Source organism: Chlorocebus sabaeus, chromosome 1 (genome assembly GCF_047675955.1).
Source record: "Chlorocebus sabaeus isolate Y175 chromosome 1, mChlSab1.0.hap1, whole genome shotgun sequence".
Lineage (NCBI taxonomy): Eukaryota > Metazoa > Chordata > Mammalia > Primates > Cercopithecidae > Chlorocebus > Chlorocebus sabaeus.
This window is the reverse complement of record NC_132904.1, coordinates 15,584,301-15,590,609: the sequence shown is the minus strand read 5'-3', so window position 1 is coordinate 15,590,609 and position 6,309 is coordinate 15,584,301. Positions and strand designations below refer to the sequence as shown.

At 43.8% G+C, this 6,309-nt stretch overlaps 1 pseudogene; it reads right to left on the bottom strand.

Moving 5' to 3' along the window:
• On the bottom strand, positions 1 to 798 carry LOC103235380 (small ribosomal subunit protein eS4, X isoform-like; annotated as a pseudogene).
• Between the last annotated feature and the right edge of the window lie 5,511 nt (positions 799 to 6,309).

The following is a 6,309-nucleotide window of genomic DNA, read 5'->3' as shown; positions in this document are numbered from 1 at the left end:
TCACCCACTGCTCTGTTTGGCCACCAGTCTCTTGTCTCTCTCTTCTGCAATGGTGAGGCGGATACCCTTTCCTCGGGGAAGAGAAATTCATGGTTTGTTGCCCTTGCCAATAACAAAAATGTTGGAAAGTCGAGTGGCAAAGCTGTTGCCACTGGCATCTTTCACATGAACCATGTCAAAAGATCCAGGGTGCCTCTCTCTGTTGGTGATCACACCAATTCTTCCCAGGTTAGCACCTCCAGTCACCATATGCAGGTTACCAGTGTCGAACTTGATGAAATCAGTAATCTTGCCAGTCTCCAAATCAATCTGAATGATATCATTCACCTTGATGAGGGGACCAGAGTAGCAGATGGTGCGAGCATCCTGAGTGTCCAGATGAGGGATTACTTTGGTGTCCACAAAGATTTTTCTCACTTTGCGCCACTTGTATTTGGCCTCCTCAGGTGTAATACAATATACAGCAAAGCAACCCTTGGTGTCATAGATCAGAGAGAAATTCTCTCCCGTCTTGTCAATGCTGATGACATCCATGAATCCAGCAGGGTAGGTTATATCAGTTCAGACCTTGCCATCGATCTTAATGAACCGCTACATGCAAATCTTTACTTCATCTCCTGTCAGGGCATACTTAAGTCTGTTCCTTAGGAAAATGATGAAGGGGAGACACTCTCTCAACTTGTGGGGACCGGTGGATAGACAAGGAGCAAACACACCGGTCAATTTATGCAGCATCCAATCTTTTGGAGTTGCTGTCTGGTTCAGATGCTTCTTGGGACCACAAGCCATGCTGCATTAGGCATGGAAAGAAAAAAAAAGAATTTTTCTTTAAGTTTGATAATGCGTATCTTTGGGAGAGTGTGGGAAAACAGTCACTCCCATATATTCCTGATAGAAATGTAAATGAGATTGCGCTATTGCACTCCAGCCTGGGTGACAGAGCCAGACTCTGTCTCAAAAAAAAAAAAAAAAAAAGAAAAGAAATGTAAATGTGTACAATCTCTATGATGAGTAAATTGTCAGTATCTATCAAAATCATAAACATGAATTCCTTTGACCTATCAGTTTTGCCTCTAAGCATTTTATCCAATGGATATATTATCAATGTGTGAAATACTATAAATATAGGCTTGTTTATCATAGCAAAACTTTGGAAGCAATCTCTATGTCTATCAAAAGGGATCTGGCTAAATAATTATGGTACATTCATACAAAGAAATATCAGGCATGCCAGCGGTGGCTCAAGCCTGTAATCCCAGCACTTTGGGAGTCCAACGCAGGAGGATCCCTTGAGTCCAGGAATTCAAGGCCAGCTTGAGCAACATAGTGAGATCCCGTGTCTATTTATTTTATTTTTACTTTTTTCTATTTTTTTAAATAAAATAAAAATAAATAAATATCAGGCAGCTGTAAGCAAGAATGAGGAAGTTGTTTATATATTGATAGAGAAGGCTCTTAAGATCAATTTTAAGGGGAAAAGACAAAATATAGTATCCTGTGAAAAGTATGTTATAATCTGTGTGAATAAAGGAAAAATAACATTTGCCTCATATGTTTAGAACATTTCTGGAAGAATACAAGATACTGGTGACAGTGATGATCTCTGGAGAGGGTAACATGGTGATCAGGTTGGAGGAGATAGAGGGGATTTTTTACTTTATGCCCTATTTCCTTTAATTTTGTGAATAAGGTGAATGAACTACCTCTTTAAAAATGGATAACATTTCAGTCAGGCACAGTGGCTTACACCTCTAATCCCAGCACTTTGAGAGGCAAAGGTGGATGGATTATTTAAGGTCAGACGTTCGAGACCAGCCTGACCAACATGGTGAAACCCTGTCTTTACTGAAAATACAAAAGTTAGCCGGGCAATAGTGGCGCATGACTGTAATTCCAACTACTCGGGAGGCTGAGGCAGGAGAGTCGCTTAAGCCTAGGAGGTGGAGGTTGCAGTGAGCAGAAATTGTGTTGAGCGAGACAGTGAGACTCTGTCTCAAAATAAAAAAAGATAACATTTCAATTAAATATAAAGATTCTCTCTTTTTAACCCAAAGAATTTTTGCATTAAAATGTCTATTTCTTTGCTATCCTAAAAAGAAAAACGTTTTTTAAAAGAAAGTAAAATATTTATTTCTGGTTTCTCTTGAAAAATTAAGTCCAGGCATGGTGGTTCATGCCAATCTATATTCCCAGTGCTTTGGGAGGCCAAGGCGGGAAGATGACTTGAGGCCAAGAGTTCGAGATCAGCCTGGGTAATGTAGGGAGACCTGTCTCTATAAAACTAAAAAAAAAAATTAGCCAGGCATGGAGGCACATGCCTATATTTCTAGCTACTTGGGAGGCTGAGGTAGGAGGATTGCTTGAGCCCAGGAGTTGGACGCTGCAGTGAGCCATGATTGTGCCGCTGCACACCAGCCTGGAGGACAGATCAAAATTCTGTCTCAAAAAAAAAAAAAAGAAAAGAAAAGAAAACCATGAGGCTCTTGGCAATACAGGGCCAACATTCCCTCAGGGTAGTCCTTGGCTGGAGCTCAGCAGGGCTGCCACTCTACACCAGGAATGCGTACCCCTGTATGCCACAGTCTTCATCACCTCCTATTTTTCCTGGCCTAGCCATTTTTTTTTAGCCATTTGGCCTTGTAAGGTAACAGGTGTTCTGGAGTCTCTTTTCACTTGTTAACCTCCTACCTCTGATTCTTTCCTTTCTTTAGGGTCAGGGTTTCTTATGCTCCACGACATCTGTGGCCTTTGTAGGCACAGTTGTGCACCTGTCCTAGAAGGTGTGGCAGTGGCCGGTCGCTGCTCAGGACTCTCTCAGGTACTTCATGGGGGAGAACTATTGTCATCTACCACCCCTGAATGTGACAAACTTTTTTTTTTTTTTGGTGGGGTCTCACTGTGTTGCCCAGGTTGGCGTGCAGCAGCTATTCACAGGCACACAGGCATAACCAGAGCACCCTACAGCCTTGAACTCTTGACCTCAAGCAATCTTCCTGCCTTAGCCTCCAGGGTAACTGGGACTACAAATGCGGGCCACCGTGCCTGGTACAGCTCTGTCTGGGTTGGAGGAGGCTCAATTACAGAGTTGGAGAGAATCTTAGAGACTTTCTTTAAAAAGTCAAGAAATATATTAATAAATGGGGGGGGGAAGGCTTTTCAGACACTGTAGATGGCATGGCACCATACCTGTGTGTTCAAAGACAACAGCATAGGCTGGGCACAATGCCTCGTACCTATAATCCCAGCACTTTGAGAGGTCGAGGCAGGAGGATTGCTTGAGGCCAGGAGTTCCAGACCAGCCTAGGCTACACAGTGAGACACTGTCTCTAAAAAAAATTTTAAAATTAGCCAGGTATAGTGGCACATGCCTGTAATCCCAGCTATTTGAGAGGCTGAGGTGAGAGGATCACTTGATCCTGGCAGGTCGAGGCTGCAGTCTGCTGTAATCGTGTCACTGTACTCCAGCCTGGGTGACAGAGCAGGACCTTGTTTCAAAAAACTAAGCAAGGCCAGGCGCGGTGGCTCACGCTTGTAATCTCAGCACTTTGGGAGGCCAAGGTGGGCAGATCATGAGTTCAGGAGTTCAAGACCAGCCTGGCCAACATGGTGAAACCCCATCTCTACTAAAAATACAAAAATTAGCTGGGTGTGGTGGTGTGCGCCTGTAATCCCAGCTACTCAGGAGGCTGAGGCAGGAGAATTGCTTGAACTGGGACCCAGGAGGTAGAGGTTGCAGTGAGGCGAGATTGCCCCACTGCACTCCAGCCTGGCGACAGAGCGAGAGTCCATCTCAAAAAAACAAACAACAACAACAAAATAAAAAACTCCTACAATATGTACATTTATGTTTGCATGTTAGAGACTAACCTGGAAAGGTACCTAAACACCTGGTAGAATGGTTATCGATTTGGGAGGAAAACAATTTTGTCTACATACAGCATATCCTTTCATGTCTGCCTTTCACTGTCTTTAAGTTATTACAGAGGCTTCCTTGACTTACTTCCCCTCACCCCATGGAAGAACCAATTTGCCTTTATTTATGTATTCATCTCAATGCTCTTGATCTATAAATGTGTCTGTTTTCAGAATCTCTTTTGATTCTAACATCTCTTTGATTCTAACATTTGTCTGGTTCTCTCATTGATAAAAGAGTAGAATGAAATCTTTAACAAGTGTCCGTATTGTATCTATATGAGAGTCATTATTGTACCTTTTCCTGAAACTTATCTTTGAACAATTATAGTCTAACTTGCAAGGATGCTTAAGAAATGGATAAGAGTGATTTATCAGTTTGAAGAGGGAAACCAGGAGTCTAGGGATGGAGTAGAAAGGAGACTTACTTTCCACTGTTTTGCACATTAAATTTTTCATACTACAAAATTTAAATAGAAATTTTCTTTTCTTTTTTTTGAGAAGGAGTCTCGCTCTGTCACCCAGGTTGGAAAGCAGTGGCACCATCTCAGCTCACTGCAACCTCCACCTCCCAGATTCAAGCAATTCAAGTAATTCTCCTACCTCAGCCTCCTGAGTAGCTGGGACTACAGGCTCATGCCACTATGCCCAGCTAATTTTTGTATTTTTAGTAGAAACAGGGTTTCACCACGTTGGCCAGGCTGGTCTCAAACTCCTGACATCAAGTGGTCCACCTGCCTTGGCCTCCCAAAATGCTGGGATTACAGGTATAAGCCACCGTGCCCGTCAAAAATTTGAATAAAAATTTTCAATAGAATAAGTATCCATTCAAAACTATAAACAAGTACAATTTTTATATTCTTTTTTTCAAAGAAGTAATTAAAAATAAAACTAATTGAATAGGGGAAACTAAAAATAGGAACCATAACCTAGTGAGTAAAAATATGGGATTTAAGGTCAGCCAAAGTTGGATTTAAGGCTCTGACATTTTCTTTCTTTTTTGGTGGCAGACAGAGTTTCCCTCTTGTTGCCCAGGCTGGAGTGCAGTGGGCAATCTCGGCTCACTGCAACCTCTGCCTCCCGGGTTCAAGGGATTCTACTGCCTCAGCCTCCCAAGTAACTGGGATTACAGGCACCCACCACCACGCCCGGCTAATTTTTGTATTTTTAGCAGAGACAGGGTTTCACCATGTTGTCCAGGCTGGTCTCAAACTCCTAACCTCAGGTGATCCACCTGCCTTGGTCTCCCAAAGTGCTGGGATTACAAACGTGAGCCTAAAAATTTTTTTTTTGAGATAGAGTCTCACTCTGTCACCCAGGCTAGAGTGCAGTGGCATGATCTCGGCTCGCTGCAACCTCCGCCTCCTGGGTTCAAGCGATTCTCCTGCCTCGGCCTCCTACACTGAGTAGCTGAGGTTATAGGCGCTCATCACCACGCTCAGCTAATTTTTGTATTTTTAGTAGAGACGAGGTTTTACCATGTTGGCCAACCCAGTCTCAAACTCCTGACCTCAGGTGATCTGCCCGCCTTGGCCTCCCAAAGTGCTGGGATTACAGGCATAAGCCACTGTGCCCAACCAAAAAAATTGTTTAAAATTATATCTTATGATTGCATTGGTATAAATAAGAATATAATCCTGGCTAGATTCATTATTATTATTATTACTTTTTTTTTTTTTTTTTTTTTGAGACGGAGTCTCACTCTGTCGCCTGGGCTGGAGTGCAGTGGCCGGATCTCAGCTCACTGCAAGTTCCGCCTCCCAGGTTCACGCCATTCTCCTGCCTCAGCCTCCCGAGTAGCTGGGACTACAGGCACCCGCCACCTCGCCCAGCTAGTTTTTTTTTTTGTATTTTTTAGTAGAGACGAGGTTTCACCATGTTAGCCAGGATGGTCTCAATCTCCTGACCTCGTGATCCGCCCGTCTCGGCCTCCCAAAATGCTGGGATTACAGGCTTGAGCCACCGCGCCCGGCCTATTATTACTATTATTTTAGAGAGAGTTTCACTCTGTCACCCAGGCTGGAGTGCAGTGGTGCGATCTCAGCTCACTGCAACCTCCGCCTCCTGGGTTCAAGCTATTCTCCTGCCTCAGCCTCCCGAGTAGCTGGGATTACAGGTGTCCACTACCACGCCCGGCTAATTTTTTGTATTTTTAGTAGCGACGGGGCTTCACCATGTTGGCCAGGCTGGTTTTGAACTCCTGACTTTAAGTGATCCACCCGCCTCAGCCTCCCAAAGCGCTAGGATTACAGGCGTGAGCCACCATGCCCGGCCTTATTTTTATTTTATTTTATTATTATTATTATTTTTTGAGACAAGGTCTCACTCTGTTGCCCAGGCTGGAGTGCAGCGGCGCGATCTTGGCTCACTGCATCCTTCACCTCCCAGGTTCAAGCA